At 37.7% G+C, this 17,986-nt stretch overlaps 1 protein-coding gene across 1 annotated transcript in view; it reads left to right on the forward strand.

Annotated features, from left to right (window-relative positions):
* Nucleotides 1–3,901: 3,901 nt before the first annotated feature.
* Nucleotides 3,902–17,986, forward strand: part of LOC5575983 (myc protein) — a 418,254-nt gene continuing 404,169 nt past the window's right edge. Inside the window, exon 1 of the mRNA XM_021838778.1 lies at nucleotides 3,902–3,947. The gene's annotated coding sequence lies outside the window, so the exon portion shown is untranslated. The remainder of the gene's footprint in view (nucleotides 3,948–17,986) is intronic.

Below are 17,986 nucleotides of genomic sequence, written 5' to 3' on the forward strand. Positions count from 1 at the left end.
TATAATTAGGTATTGTTCAGTTGTCAATGCCTCATTTTGCTATTATAATGCTATTGGATTTTTTTTAACGATTAAAAATACTTAATTTTGGTATTCGATAGCTATTGAGGATTGCTGGAGGTCTTGAATTACTATTGAAAATTTCACTTTTATATGAAAATCTATAACGTTTTATTTAGGTATTACAATACCTGATCCAATTATCAGCTTGGTATTTGTAGAATATGCAGAAGGTATTATTTGAGGTATTTTACCTCTTATGCAGGGCTCATTCATACCTCATTCAGGTTGTAAGTATTGAAAAATTATCTGGTATGGAATACCTTAGTTCAGTATTTTGTTCTGCTCAGGAGGTTATGACCTGGGAGGGAGGCACAGACTTTTCAACAACACTTTTCTAAATTGCAAGATAACTCCCGCACACCAACGCAACGACAATCAAGGCAGGCTTGGGAAAAATCGCTAGTTTTCTTTTATTGTCTACCTTCGATCTCTCCGTACAAACATGGAAAAAGAGCCAGAGTTTTATGTGCATTTGATTTTCGATTTAATTCGAAAAGAGTTAAAAAATGCGTGTTTCAATCGTGCTTTCAATACTTTATATTCAAAATAATTAAAAGTTGCTATCGTGATATTGTTTTTGGGTGTGCAGGAATTTTTTTTTAATATTATTGTCAATTTTGTTGAAATGCAAAAATATGTTGTGATTAATTACGCGCTTTCCTCATGTTTATCCATTCTTAAAGATCCGGGCTCTCAGTGACAGTTCGTGACGGCAGAATCGCGGCTAATCTCGACGTGCATAAATTTTGTATCGGTTTCTCCCTGCCAGGTTATGACACTCAAATTTTGACATTCCGATCTATTCTAGTTCGATTATTGGTCTTCCATCGCACAGAAATAGATTTCCATTTTACACTAATAGATTTACTCAGTCTAATCAGAGATCAGTTTTGTACAAGATTTCTGCCCATATCCGTCATGCCTTTGCCCATCAGAGACCTTTATCTGACCGATTTCTGCCTATTCTTATCAGAAATCATCAATTTCCATCTCCGCTCATAGCCGTCGGATACTACTGTGTTATTCATTTAGCTAGACTTTCTTTTTTTCTCAGCTTCAAAGAAAAAAGATCCTCTTTAGTTACTCGATATTTTCTACTAACTGCGCCAATGTAATAACTTGAGAGGCGTCTTTAGGAGCCAAGATTAGATCAATAACAGACAGATTGTTTTTCTTGGTTTTCATACTGATATTTCTCTAAGCCTCCTTATAGTGCGATGTTGTTTAGATAGATAAATATTCGCACTTCATTACTTTCTCGCAATGTGTAGATACTTTCTTGTAGGATTCCAAATAGAATTCTTAAAGTAATTTAGGTAATGGAAGAGCACCTGAAGTAATTTTTGAAGAAATTCATGGAGTATTACCTGGAAAAAATCTTGGAGTAATCCATGTAGCGATTTCATTGGAGGAATACCTGGGAGAATTTATGGAGGAAACACTTGAGGAATGCGTGGAGTAATTTCTTGTAGAATCCGCGGAGGAATTCCTGGTAGACTGCCTGAAGGGATCTCTGGAGGAATTCTTGAAGGAATCTCCGGAACTATTCCTGTTGAAATCTCAAGAGGACTAGTTGGTAATATCTCGGCATGTATGCTTGGAGGAATCCATGGAGAAATCCTTGAAGAGATTGTACTAGTGTAACCCATGTAGGAGTTCCTGAAGGAAACCTTGGTGAAATCTCTGCAAGAATCCCTGTAAAGATTTTCCTAAAGGAATCTTTGGAAGAGTCTCTGCCTCTGGACGAATTTCAGGAGGGATCTCTAAGGAAACATCAGGAGAAATAGCTTGATGAATCTCCGGAGGAATTCCTTGGAAAAAATCCTTCAAAAGTTCTTGGCAGAATCCTTCTATGGGAAAAGCAATCGCTTCCTACCCATAAGAAATCTGTGCAAATTTTTGAATTTTCATACAAAGTAGGCCTAAAACGAATGATTGGGTTAATAATTAGTACTGGTGCTCTTCCCTATAAATTCCCGGATGAATCCTTGAAGAAATTGTTTGAGGGATCGCAGTAAAGATTTTAGTTGAGGAGTTCATGGAGGAATCTGGAGGAATTCCTTCCTCTGAGAAATATCTGTATGGATTTCTGTAGAGAATGTCTTGGATGAATTGCTGGTAAGGCCTCTAAAGGAATCTTGAAAGGAATTCCTGGAGAAAACCCTGGAAAAACATTTTTTTTTATTTCGGGTGTAATTTTTGTAGGAATCTCTGGAGGTTTTACTGAGGAAATTCCTGGATGATTTCGAGGAGCCGTGTTTGAACTTTTTTTTTGATTAAAAAACATAAATTATGACTGATTCCGATTCGTTATATTATCAAATGTTCCTAATTTGGTAATTGGATATAATAATTGAAGCTTTTTGGCAAGACCAAGCTGAGAGGCATAGGTTCGAATCCCACCTATCGAGTATCTTTTCGAAACCTAGCAATTTTATCAAGCTCAATTCGGCCAAATATGTTTGTTGGTGCTCTTGATGCTCCTGTAAATCGGAATGGAAAATAATGAATTTTGAACCGTCATACCATGCAGCCGTATGAACCTTTGAATGTCGACTTCCGACATTGGGTCACTTGGTCCTTTGGTGTTGGTACTGTAAAAGGAAAGTTTGACAGATCGCTCAGACAGATTTTGCCCTATTTCTTAATGTGCTTGATTTTTTTTTCAAAATTCAAAAGTTTACTTTATTTTGTCTTTGATTGTATAATAGGTTCTTTGATGAAACATGATTTCTCGTAGCCTTTTTGTTTTTATTCATAGTCTAGCCTGCTAAGATCAGCTCAACTATGTAAGAAAACCCAAGCACTGTTGTCAGCAGTTGATGAGTCTGCTCGGCTACCAGATATGTAACTGCAAAAAATGCAATCCGTTTAGAGAAGAACTAGCTTTAAGTTAAAATTCTCGTTAATAAAGAAATAAAAAAAAAAAAAAAAAAAAATACAATCCGTCGTCTAGCAATGCCAATGCTATTTGCTCCAACTAAAACAAATGTCACCATTAAAACGGGAACGCGATGCGTTATTGTTTTCGTTTTATGGCTAATTTTACCGTTCCTTTTGTTGTGACGAACAAACGACTGACTGAACACAATCCATTAGCGGTCGTTCGGTCGTCCGTTCGTCTTGCCAACGATAGTGAAAACTATTTTCGCTATCCATTTGGGGCCTCACTGACTGTAACAACTTTCGATTCTATGCGCCTTCGAGGATTTTCCCAATGCGGTGACATATCTTCTAAATAGTAGTGTTTATTGTTGTTTCGATTGTTGCAAAGCCTACTATGACCGATTGCATGCAATCGCATTTTTAACAGAGAATCGAAATAGAACAAAAGAACTCGTTCATTTCATGATACGTCCCAACGATAAAGTAGCCGACATTTAGCGCTGATGATGGGTGAAAGCGCGCAATCCCGTCGCGATGCAATAGACGCGCTAGCGTATATTTAGCTTTTCCTCAAGAATAGTTTCTGTTGGCGTCTTCCTTTTCGTTCGGATAAATTGTAACGGAGCGGTTCAGGCAACAAACCGAATTCCTTCCTCCGTCGTCGCCCCATCGCAGTAGGTTTTGCTTTCTTACAGAGCCTCGAACATGTTCGGTCTTGTTGTTACAAGAGCAGAAGACGCATTTCCTTCGATCCAACTTGCTGACCGATCAAACAAAAAGATCCAAAAAGAGCACACTCTTGAGATGGGTAACGCGCCGGTATGCGTACCGAAATAGATCGAATGTCACAAAAGTTTGTACTGTTTTCGGTGGGACTAATTTGTAGAAACTATTTTGAGTGACATTTTAACGAAGTGATACTAACCGTCAGTTTACCTTTCTCTAATTGCAGATCTAATGCAGAGCATCCTGTGTTCAACGAAACGTTACCAGTTGAGGTGAGTTTGTTCAATGGGTTGCTCCGATGTCCAAAACCCTTTTTGCTAATGTTAATCAGAGAAAGGGTTATTACTTTCTGTTCAAGAACGTGTTGAAAGCTTCGCCCATCGGATTTCCTTTTCTAAAGATGGTACTCCCATCGCATCTGTCGGTACGAAGATTATCCTTGCCCTTTGCCCTTGGAAGACGAAGATGTCTCTTGGCAGGGTGTACCAAACAATTACAGAGAATTACCGAAAAAAGTTGAAGGGTTAAGGTAAACACACGTTCTTCGGTCGAGATAAGCTTCGAACCCAACATATGCTACGGAGGTCGGATGATGTTGTACTTCGGTTTCCCTATTTTTACAATCGTCGAACGTCATTTATCATTTGCGGTTTGCATTTTCCGACTTCCCTTCCTCCATCCGACGACTTTCACTCGCACTCCGAACAGACAGGGTCCTAATTTTTTACGTCGCTCTTCTGGGAAGACCAACTTGGCTACACTTTCCTGAAGAAAGAACAACAATTTGACAGCGCAAGCGAGACGGTCGGTCAAAAGATCGAGTTTCGTCCCGCGTGCCAAACGAAAACAAGAAGTTAATGATGACTAACGATTTGAAAATGAGTTTTCAAACACATTCGCTCCGAATGAATGTCGGCGTTTTCCGCTTTCGGGGAATGGCCATGGCGTTGTAAAAGAAGACATGAGTGACAAAAGCCACAGATGACAGTTTTCTCAACGGCTTCGGCTGTTTCGTTCGTAATTTTTTGTTCTTCCATCCTGCTAAGCCTATTGCGATTGGTAGGAAGAAAAAAAAAAACGCTAATGTCATCCTCATCGCATCCACTTCAGTCTCCTGCAAGGCGAAGATGGTCACCATCAATCGTAGCTGGCCGCGTTTTTCTTCGCCTTGGTGTGGCAACGGGCGGCGCTAGGTGATGTTTTGACATCGCCAAGTCACAATCGCCACCAGCAGTGATGGGCCGAAAAAAAAACAGCGCCTCCTGCGGTGACGGGGTCAATTCTCGGAAGCCCACGATTAGAGTAGCCTTCATTCTTTCATCGAAACGTGAAAGCATGAAAGGATGTGATTATCTAATTTTGCTTTGTGGGAGGGACCATCTGGTCCAAAAAAAGTGTTCTATAAATAATTCTACTATGAAGGAGAGGATAGCGATGATTATATCAACAAATTATTCATTTAATTGTCATGTGTAAGAATACATGAGCCTTATCAATCTGACCCCTTCACAATCCAGACGGAATTCTCCCTTTGAATTGCGACAGGCTGTCTTTTTGGAATTCCGACAGGATTCTCTATCGAAATCTTCACAGAATTCTTTATAAGAATCTCAAAATCCCGACAGAATTCTTCTCTGGAATCCCGAGAGGAGATCCTTTCGAAATTCCGACACGATCCCTTTTCGAAGTCCCAATCCCGACAGCATTCTCCTTCGGAATAACGACAGAGTTCCACTAAGGTATCCCTACAGGATTTGATTCAGAAACCTGACAGGTTTCCTCTTCGGAATCCCTACAGGTTTTCAATCAGAATCCAGACAGGATTCTCCTTCGGAATCCCGACTTATTCCCCTTCCGACAGGATTCTTTTTCATTCCGAAGTCCCAAATGTATTCCTTCCAAACTCCGACAGAATTCTCCTTTCAAATTCAGACAGGATTCCCCTCCGGAATCCCGACAGGATTCCTCTCCGGAATCCCGACAGAATTCCTCTCTGAAATCCCGACAGGATTCCCCTTCGAACTTGCGACAGGATTCTATACCGAATCCCGACAAGGTTTGATTCAGAATCCCGACAGGAATCCTCTCTGGAATTCCGACAGGATTCCCCTCGGAAACCCGACAGGATTCCCTTCCGGAGTCCCAACTGTATTCCTTCCAAACTCCGACAGAATTCTCCTTTCAAATCCAGACAGGATTCCCCTCCGGAATCCCGACAGGATTCCTCTCTGGAATCCTGACAGGACGCCTCTCCGGAATCCCGGCAGGATTCCTTTCCGGAATCTCGACTGGATTCCTTTCTGGAATCCCGACAGGATTTCTCTCCGGAATCCCGACAGGATTCCACTCCGGAATCCCGACAGGACTCCCCTTCGGACTCGCGACAGGATTCTATACCAGGATCCCGACAAAGTTTGATTCAGAATCCCGACAGGAATCCTCTTTGGAATTCCGACAGGATTCCCCTCGGAAACCCGACAAGATTCCCTTCCGGAGTCCCAACTGTATTCCTTCCAAACTCCGACAGAATTTTCCTTTCAAATCCAGACAGGATTCCCCTACGGACTCGCGACAGGATTCCTCTCCGGACTCCCGACAAGGTTTGATTCAGAATCCAGACAGGATTCTCTTCCGGAATCCAAACAGGATGTCTCTCCGGAATCTTGACAGAATTCCCCACCTGAATCCCTACAGGATTTGATACAGTAACCTGACAGGTTTCCCCTGCAGAATCCCGACAGGATTCACCTCTGGAATTCCGACAGGATTCGCTTCCGGAGTCCCAACTGTATTCCTTCCGAACTCCGACAGCATTCTCCTTTCAAATCCAGACAATCCAAATCCAGACAATCCAAATCCAGACAATCCAAATCCAGACAACCAAATCCAACCAATCCAATCAAATCCAATCAAATCCAATCCAAATCCAATCCAAATCCAATCCAAATCCAATCCAAATCCCAATCCAAATCCAATCCAAATCCAATCCAAATCCAATCCAAATCCAATCCAAATCCAATCCAAATCCAATCCAAATCCAATCCAAATCCAATCCAAATCCAATCCAAATCCAATCCAAATCCAATCCAAATCCAATCCAAATCCAATCCAAATCCAATCCAAATCCAATCCAAATCCAATCCAAATCCAATCCAAATCCAATCAAAATCCAATCCAAATCCAATCCAAATCCAATCCAAATCCAATCCAAATCCAATCCAAATCCAATCCAAATCCATCCAAATCCAATCCAAATCAATCCAAATCCAATCCAAATCCAATCCAAATCCAATCCAATCCAATCCAAATCCAATCCAAATCCAATCCAAATCCAATCCAAATCCAATCCAATCCAAATCCAATCCAATCCAATCCAAATCCAATCCAAATCCAATCCAAATCCAATCCAAATCCAATCCAAATCCAATCCAAATCCAATCCAATCCAATCCAAATCCAATCCAAATCCAATCCAAATCCAATCCAAATCCAATCCAAATCCAATCCAAATCCAATCCAAATCCAATCCAAATCCAATCCAAATCCAATCCAAATCCAATCCAAATCCAATCCAAATCCAATCCAAATCCAATCCAAATCCAATCCAAATCCAATCCAAATCCAATCCAAATCCAATCCAAATCCAATCCAATCCAATCCAAATCCAATCCAAATCCAATCCAAATCCAATCCAAATCCAATCCAAATCCAATCCAAATCCAATCCAAATCCAATCCAAATCCAATCCAAATCCAATCCAAATCCAATCCAAATCCAATCCAAATCCAATCCAAATCCAATCCAAATCCAATCCAAATCCAATCCAAATCCAATCCAAATCCAATCCAAATCCAATCCAAATCCAATCCAAATCCAATCCAATCCAATCCAATCCAAATCCAATCCAAATCCAATCCAAATCCAATCCAAATCCAATCCAAATCCATCCAAATCCAATCCAAATCCAATCCAAATCCAATCCAAAATCCAATCCAAATCCAATCCAAATCCAATCCAAATCCAATCCAAATCCAATCCAAATCCAATCCAAATCCAATCCAAATCCAATCCAAATCCAATCCAAATCCAATCCAAATCCAATCCAAATCCAATCCAAATCCAATCCAATCCAAATCCAATCCAAATCCAATCCAAATCCAATCAATCCAATCCAATCCAATCCAAATCCAATCCAAATCCAATCCAAATCCAATCCAAATCCAATCCAAATCCAATCCAAATCCAATCCAAATCCAATCCAAATCCAATCCAAATCCAATCCAAATCCAATCAATCCAAATCCAATCCAAATCCAATCCAAATCCAATCCAAATCCAATCCAAATCCAATCCAAATCCAATCAAATCCAATCCAAATCCAATCCAAATCCAATCCAAATCCAATCCAAATCCAATCCAAATCCAATCCAAATCCAATCCAAATCCAATCCAAATCCAATCCAAATCCAATCCAAATCCAATCCAAATCCAATCCAAATCCAATCCAAATCCAATCCAAATCCAATCCAAATCCAATCCAAATCCAATCCAAATCCAATCCAAAATCCAATCCAATCCAAATCCAATCCAAATCCAATCCAAATCCAATCCAAATCCAATCCAAATCCAATCCAAATCCAATCCAAATCCAATCCAAATCCAATCCAAATCCAATCCAAATCCAATCCAAATCCAATCCAAATCCAATCCAAATCCAATCCAAATCCAATCCAAATCCAATCCAAATCCAATCCAAATCCAATCCAAATCCAATCCAAATCCAATCCAAATCCAATCCAAATCCAATCCAAATCCAATCCAAATCCAATCCAAATCCAATCCAAATCCAATCCAAATCCAATCCAAATCCAATCCAAATCCAATCCAAATCCAATCCAAATCCAATCCAAATCCAATCCAAATCCAATCCAAATCCAATCCAAATCCAATCCAAATCCAATCCAAATCCAATCCAAATCCAATCCAAATCCAATCCAAATCCAATCCAAATCCAATCCAAATCCAATCCAAATCCAATCCAAATCCAATCCAAATCCAATCCAAATCCAATCCAATCCAAATCCAATCCAAATCCAATCCAAATCCAATCCAATCCAATCCAATCCAATCCAATCCAAATCCAATTCAAATCCAATCCAAATCTAAATCCAATCCAATGTTTTCCTTCCGAATTCCGACAGAATTCTCCTCTCAAATTCAGACAGGATGCATCTTCGGAATCCTTACAGGGTTTAATTCAGAGTCCAGACAGGACTCCTTGACAGGACTCCGTAATCCCGATTCCCTTCCGGAACCCCAAAATCAATCAAAATCCAATCCAAATAAAGAATCCACAAATATATTTGATGTTCAGTTCTCCATGTCATGTTGTTGTTTAAATCATAAAAATTTTGTTTCAATTTTGTTTAGTGTAGATGAAATTGTGTTATAATATTTGTAATTTTAACTACATAATCATGACATAATTTGTTCGAAAAAAATCCACTGATCGGGTTTGAATTGTCTAGATTTCATATTGCATTGAAAAATTGTAAACTGTATTTCTTTTCGATGCATGACTTTCTCATCTATATACAAAAATATGATATTTCATAGGTCACATATGCGTAGAACGACTGGTGCACACCAGCTTACTTGAAATGACCCAGCAAAAGCAACGTCTGCAATCCCGGACAAGAAGTGCTAATTTGTTCTGGAATATTACCGCCAGTGATCGACGCCTGGGTCCGCATCTTAATGCACTCCGCAAGCAGACTTACCTCTTCTGACAGCAACGAATCATACCTGTATAGTAGCGCAAACGGCTGAAGTGCAGTGAGCTACCGGTGAAAAAGACCCCTTGGGGTGCAATGCAATTATGCGTAACACGCGTTGCAGCGAGAATTGTTGGGTAAATAAAATAAAAACTAATCGCCATCGAGAGCTCTCGAATCGGCACGAAATGCACGCATATTTTATGAAGTTGTAACTTTGAACTATTTTATGCTGTACAGAAAAAAAAAACGTTGCGAAAAGAATTCAAAAAAAGCATCGCTTTTTCTATTTATATTCTCTACATTGTATTCATCGGAAACGCACACTTAAAATGCAAGAATGTCGGTATTTAAAAGAGAAAAGGAAACCTGATCATCCTGTTGTGGGTTGGAGAGGGCAACAAGTGCCTCTGTGTGGTCAGTTTCCCACTGTGGAATTGCCGAACGTGACATTTGCCAAATCTGGCAGATTGTGGTCTATCCACTCTGTTACTCCGGCCCAGGTTCAGGTTGGCGAAGACGAGCCTGCTCTCCGAACAAATGAAACTACGCATTACCATATTTATGACGGTTCCTATTAAAATCGACAAAAGTTAATATATACGATCTGTCAAAACTAACAGCTGCCGGCGTGATAACCGGGTGCGGCCTTGAACCGTTATATAAAACTGTATAGATTACCGACAAAATGGTAAATTATACCACTTTTATTGATAGGGTGTTCGGGCGACCTATCGAAACAGGAATAAGCAGTTCCAACAACAGCCAATCATCATCCTTTCATTTGCATATATGTTGACCACGACCACGACAACGACGAAAAAGTCGTCCATGATAATGGGTGATGAGAAGAGTCGAATCGTTTGCTCTTAATTTCTATGAATGGAGTCCGGATTGACATTTGGTTGAACTGGTCGAGGCCCAGAGTTGATAAGGAACGGGAAGTAGTTTTTGACTTTAGAGGCAGGCAACCAATGAGAAGTGAAATCTCGTGACATTTTCGACCCATTGCACATTCGACAAAAGGGTGATCAGGTTACTTGAATGTGATGATTTATTTATTCGAATCTTATGAATGGAGTGTTCCATGTAGCTGATTACATTTTTCAAACCTCATACCATTTTACAGCCCTCTGTGGAATATAACCTAACAAAGAGATACAAATTTAATTCTTCTTTTTTGTATTCCTTCATTAGTGTCATTACAAACATTACATTTATTTCTTATATCTATGTGTTCTGTGTTAGAAAGCACTACCGTCCTTATTTTTTTAAACTAATTTAAGCTTTTTTTAACATGTTGTTAACGGCATATTATTTCATTTGTCGTAGTCGTTCAGAATTTCTACAGGTGAGTTGATTTCAACTTTTTATAAGAGAAAAAAACGTGTTCAATTCACTTAGCCTAAATATATAAAGCATTGATCGTGAAAATGAAAGATTGCAACGATTTTTGTCGGAATTTTTTAATAATTTTATTTGACATTTCTTCCAATGTTTCTACATACAAAGTTTGGATTTTGATAAGTGCATAGATACATTTCACATATTTGTTACATTTGGCTCGAATGCCCTGAATGCGATTTTTGAAAGTTAAATTTTTATCTAGCATGAGCCCTAGATACTTAACTTTAGCTGACCAATTTATTGGAACCCCTCTTATCGTGACAACATGTCTACTTGATGGTTTCAAATACACCCGATTCTGCTTTTTCACGGATTTTTTTAACACGGCCGTGCAAAAAAAAAGTTTTCATACATTTTTTTTCGTCAAACCTTATTTTTGCATGAAACGTCGTGAAATGATGTTATTTTTTTGCACGGGTGCAAAAACAGAATCAGGTGTAAACGGCTTTTGGCTTATGGTGGAATATTATAAGTTGAGTTTTGGAAGCACCAGCTCTTACCGGAAGTGTTTCAGACTTGGAATTCTATTAATTAACGCATTAACGCCCAGTGATCTCTTTTGCGACAGTTATTTCTATGAATACACTTATTTTTTAGACAAATTGGAAAGATGGTCTTAGATTTCTTCTACTAGGTTGCTCTGTAAGCATAACATATTTCAATTTTTTGAGCTACTTGTCAGCTCTTGTCGGCGTCACCACGCTCATCTTAATTTTCAATTAGTGTGATTTTCAAATTAGAGATACCGTCGGACGTTTTCGATTCATTTGCAGCATAAATATGGATCTGAGCCATTTTGTGTCTTCAGCACTTTTAGGAACTCTATATGCTCTATAACCAGGTATGATTTTTTAACAATATAAAAAAAACAGGATAAACAAGAAAGTATATCAAAAAGTCTGAACAAATGTTCCCAAGGTACAAAACATCTGCAATGTAAACATTGTTTGAATTTTTCTCATACCGTGCAAAGTTGTTGAAAGCATCACGAAACTATCAAATAGTCATGTTTCATAAAAAATAATAATTTTATGTTGAAAATTGTTGTTTTATAAAAATAATCGATCAAAGGTCTCAATTTTAAGACATTTATTTTATTTTACATTTCACAGCACAAAAAAAAACAAAGGATTTAGAAAAATGAATAGCGAAAATACGTATCAATACGTATAAAAAGTAAAATCACAACATAATCCTTAAAAAAATATTTTTCAGTCATATTTTACTTGAATTCGCAGTACAGTGGGATTCCGTTTTTGGCATGCTCCGTTTTTGGCATGCTCCATTTTTGGCACCCCCCGATTTTGGCAACAAAATGGATCCGTTTTTGGAAACATTTTTGAATATCATTAAAATTTGCAAGTTGTTGTAAATATCATCGTGTTTGTTGCTATGATCATGTACACTACCATAAGTATGGAATCGCGTATTGCAACACTCATACTGAATATTGCAGCACCTTGAAAAGTTTAGCATCACCTTAAATGAATATTATCTCTTGATTATGAAGTGCTAGATCAATTTATTTTTGAGGCCATCTTAAAAAATACGTCTTTGAGCCCCTGCGATTTTTTATTTTTGATGAAAAAATTATTATCACTGGATTTTGGGTGATGCTAAACTTAAAAGGGCTGCAATACTCAGTATTGCAACGATTCCATACTTATGGTGGGTAGTGTAAAAACAGGTCAGCAACACACCGGCTACATTCCAGAGCTCCATCTTCGTTGTAAGTCCCATATTCTCCTGAATCCCTACTAAAGGCTATCGTACACGCTTATTTACTTCTGGATGATCATTGGTCATGCATTCGCAACGTTCCATGAGGTCAATTATCTCTAGAGATCAACCTCTTTTCTCAGGAATTCATATTGTATGACCAGCCCACTTGAGTCTGCCAGTAGGTGAAACATATAAAAACCACTTTTGTTCAGATATGGAATAACTCGTTTGACAAAGCATAAGCATTGACACAAGAGCGTTAACGAAGTTGCGGTATACTTTGTAGCCTAAAAGCAAAAAAAAATCTATAAATCAAGCGTGTGCTAGAATAAGGGCGTAAGTCGCATGATCGATTTCTCTTCATCGATCCTCTCTTTTGTGAATAAAGTTGACAAGGAGCGGTTTTGTAAGCAATTTTTCACTTCAGGGCGCTAGGCAGCGATGCATTCTTGCGTCCTGATGGTAAAAAATGTTGACAAACCCGCATCTTGTCACCTTTATTTACAGAAGAGAGGATCTATGAAGAGAAATCGATCATGCGACTTACGCCCTTATTCTAGCACACGCTTGAAATAACACATGGTTTCAATCATAAATTTTATCTCACCTTCTCAGTTCACAGATCTTGTTATTATGGAAATACATTCATTACGTACCTATGCTAGAAATAAAATAAAAAGTCGTGTGACTTAACTTTTAAGAAATTGATAAAAAGTGTGCATATTTCACTATATTTTATATCTGGAATTACAATGCGCTACTGACAAGTTCGAACACAGTCAAAACTACACATCATTCTCAATAATGTCATTGCAGCGTACGATACATACGATTGAGAATGTTTGAATTCCCTCCTACGTTTCTTCTTGGTTAGAGATTTTTAGGAGACGATCCACCATTCTATAAAAGATTTTCAATCAAGGATGTTTCTTACGCGCTGGGTCTATGAGTTTCCTAAGTGTGCCCTGGAGAATCCTCAAAAGATTCTTGGTTTCTTGGGCTTTTTGGGGGCTTTAAAAAGGTTTCCTGTGAAATTTGGGGAGTACTAGTGGCAACGTGAAAAAATAAACTTGAAAATATTCATTGGAGGCATGCTAAATTTCACCAATACGCGTAGCGGAATCTAAAGATTTTAGGTGATAATCACACAATTTCTAGCTTATCTTTCGGCATATGTTAATTTCTATTGAAAGTCAAAGCCATATACTGAGAATACTAGGCAGGACCATGTGAATTCGTAGCAAGATGCTTCAGAGTCCAGCGTGTTCCTGTAGTTTCCTTACGAGCACCTGGATATTCCTGTTGGGTTATTGAGTTTCATGGCAGAATCCTGCAAATGTTCGTTGATTTCAAAAGGTGGGTTTATAACATTTACAGCATATAACAATCTCAATCCTGAAAAAAAATGATGAGAACTCATTTGAAAATAGAATAAGAAGATTATGTGTGTATTCTAAGAAATAACAAACCGCTTTTATAGAACAAGAGATGTGGTTGTTTATATTTGCTCTATTGACTGCAATCAATCATTCGTTATGAAATGCTTTAACACGAATTAAAGAAGCCATTCTCACTTACCGATTTTTTTTTCAAATATTAGGCGAGGGCCTTAAAGTTAAACTGATTTTAAATGATCAATAGAGTAAAAGACTCAAGCAGGTATGTAATACGTAGAGCATTTTTTGTGAATATGTCTTTGTAAGAAAACAGTAACAGATTTTTTTTATTCTTTCACAGTTTTGAAACAATGTCCAGTTCTTGGAAAAAGTTCAATTATGCGATTATTGATTTTGCATGCCTCATATTTGAGAATAGTGTGCATAAAGCTTACAAAAATATTTGAAGAAATTTAAGCAAGAAAAAGTATGTAGAACGTTTGTCACAATTAACATTACGAGGCTATAGATTCATAGCATAGTTTAATCCTACGGAAATCGGCTTCAAAACGGACCGTTTCGTAGTCTCGAATTCATATGATTCCATAGGGAGGATGTAACAACATCCCAATGCTTTTAAAACCAATAATTAAAAAATGAAATTAAAAAAAAAAATGGCAACTGAAAATTTCGACTTTGTTGCCAAAAACGGAATCCCACTGTACAAATGACGGGGTTGGTGGTCTGATGGCTACCGCTTCTGCTTCATATGCAGAAGGTCATGGGTTCAATCCCAGGCCCGTCCCTTTCCTCGTACTTTGTAGTTGTATATCTCTCACTTGCTTCTATCTTCCATTCTAAATATATCACACTCAAACTATTCGTTCATAGCAAACGCTAGAACCAGAGACGGACAAGAAACCGTTTCCCTAACGCTTCCTACTTCCATGCGCACGCCTTTCTTACGCCTGATACATAGGCAGTCTGCTAACCACAAAAGCAAACCTATCTGCCTTGCCTTTCCCCCAATCCATACACTCCCGCATGAACTGACGTGGATGCAGTGGAATATACGGTCTACGTGGGAGTCAGTTCAATGCATCATCAATTCCTCCCCCTTCCCCCCTCATTGGTCTGCATTCTGACGTGGCAGGTGCCATTGTTGCCTAAAAATAGAAGATCACCAGCACTTATACACTGAGGATGCCTGTTAGTCCCAAGCAGTCATTCGGTTGGTTCCTTGTGTAAGTGCAGCTGATCTGGCGATACTGGAGTGCATCCACGGGCGGCCAATCAAGCTCAAGCTCAAGCTCAAAAACGGAATCCCACTGTACAAAGTAATAAAATCCTTCATCCGCTACAAACAAACTACTATTACGTCATCTCAAAACTATTGAGAACCAAAATACTTCTAAATTAAACAAAGTTTTAATTGTTTATGATCTTGCGAAGCATTATTCTTATCCTTCATACATTGCACTTTAAATTAAAATCACAATACAAAAAAATGGGATCCTTCTTCATGTAATTTATATAACATTAAGTATTAGAACGAATGATTTTATACAAAACTATTAAATTGTATCAACTTAAACAGTCAAGTATTCGTAACTAACAGTTCAATTTGAAAGAAAGTAAACTTGAAGTTTCAAACTAAAAATTATGAATGGACCACTGCACGAGTTCACTAATTTGACGCTCGAGCGGTGCCGAATTCACTGGCCTCCATGGTCACATAAATAACACGGCACCGCTAAAACGTCAAATAGTGAACTCGTGCATTGGTCCATAGCTTGTGTTTGCTCGCGCGGGATGCGGATCGATTCGGACACCGTAGAAACTAGTCTTTTACTCCGTAGAAATCACTTTATTCGCACTCAAAACAATACGCTACGTAACTAAACAAGTTTATTGCGGACTGAACGGACGAGGCGTGTATTTCCCGGCAGTCTGATCAGAATTGATTTGTATTTCTCTATTTGCACGATCATCTGCTGGCGAGAGATTTAAACTACTCCTATCAGTCAACTTCTCTAATCTCTCATCTGCTCGCTACTCAACCGAAAGGGGTATAGTTTAACCGTGTGATAAACGGGGATAAATTAAGTTTCGAGCTGTGGAACATGTTTGCTGTCTCCCATTGCTCCGAATTAACCCTCGCGTTGCCAGCATGTTTCGCAGAAAAGTGTTACAAATGTGTATTTTTTAGAACTTAACAATTTTCTAAATTATGTTTATCGATGAAAAAACGTTCAAAAACATCATAATGAACAATAATTTATGGAATCAGTTTGAAATTTATGAGAAAGAATCATTTTATTATCAAATCGTTTTGATTTATAAAAAAATCCCTTTTTCAGTTCCTCGAATGACCCTTTTCCTCGAATGCCATTTCCCCGAATAATATAAATAGGTGCTACAATAGTCTTCAGTGGCTGGATAGTGAACGAAAAATAACGATAAGCAATCAAAAGAAGGAGGTATTCTGTCATTCTCGGCTATATACATGTTGGAAAAAATGATGAGGACGGTAAGAAACTCGAGAGAACCGCCAATTAAATAAAGAAGGGTGCATATTAGATGGCGATAATTATGAGTGCTAAAAATTTGAGCAGATCAATGTTTTCGAATGCCGCCCATTTGTCAATTGGAAACAATAAAAATATAGCTTCAAAGAACAGCCTATGTATGAAAGAAGGTGAAATTTCTTGAAATTTTAAATCAACTGTTTTTATACCTATAATTATGATAACATATTTTGAAAAAAAAAAACAAAACAAAACGTTTGAAAAAAGGGTAAATTTGTGCTAATATATCAAAATCTTCAGTGCAAAAATTTATTCCAATAGCGAAACTCAAAAGAAGAATTAATATTTGAAAGAAGGGTAATTTCTGGATAAATAACAAAATACTATTGGCAATCACTTTCCTAATATGCTTTATTTCATTCAAAAGCATATGATTAATGAATAAAGTGTCAATTGACTTCAAAAGAAGCCTGATGTCATCAGAAAGATTCAACAGAAACGAAAAAACGTATGTCATCTTAGGAAATGTTTGATTTCAGACCCATTATGCCAAACGACTACTATGCCAAATGACCTGCCACCCTCAAAATAATTGTATTAGTATGTCTTAAAATGAACAGATTCAAACACAATATACCATATATAATAAGTGTTTTTTTCTGCACCTTTGAAAATTGACACATTGATTTTTTTCCTTGAATATCGGCATGTTTCGAAGCTTTATATCGAGATTGATACCACCGAGCACAAGGCAATGACAACAGATGATGCCGAATTAAGGTTGTGTTTACATCTTAATGTTTTAACCTAAACCAATTGAAAAAGTCTTAGGAATAGGCAATTTCAAAAAATAAAGAAAATGACGTCCGGTCTAGAGTTTTTAATTGATAATTCAACAGTGGTTGTCAAGAATTGTTGTAACCTCCCACATTCACTAAAAACAATTTGATTGAAAGCAGGTTTATGTATGACGAACAAGCTTTCAGTGATTATTAAATAAGTATAATTTGATAAAAGTACATAACACTTGATGGAAACAAACTTGGTAGAAGAAGGGAAAATTTATTATCAAAATATTGAAAGCTCTAATCCAGTGCTTCCCAAATTGTTTTGACTTTCGCCCCCTTGAGGTCAATATATTTTAAAATTGCCGCCCCTTAAATGTAATATATATTTTTGTATTAGTTTACCGCTAAACTGGGTTGAGTATATGATCTACATCTTATTTTAAGTGTATCAAACATTGATCAAATTATCGAAGTTGCTAGTGAAGTATTTTAAATGTGATGAAAAACTAACTATTTTTATTTTAAAGCATATAGATACGGATTTCACACCAACTCGACACGCGATTGGCAGCACCCCTTCAGAATTCGATGAAACTTTCTGGATGTCAAAAGTATGTGAAACTAAGATAGTTTGCATATTTTGTTTTATTTTTTCAAAATCGATCTAGACTAACATTTGGAAAGGGTCGAAGTTTTTTAATTTGTTTTTATAACTCGA

The sequence above is a fragment of the Aedes aegypti genome, chromosome 1 (assembly GCF_002204515.2).
Source record: "Aedes aegypti strain LVP_AGWG chromosome 1, AaegL5.0 Primary Assembly, whole genome shotgun sequence".
NCBI lineage: Eukaryota > Metazoa > Arthropoda > Insecta > Diptera > Culicidae > Aedes > Aedes aegypti.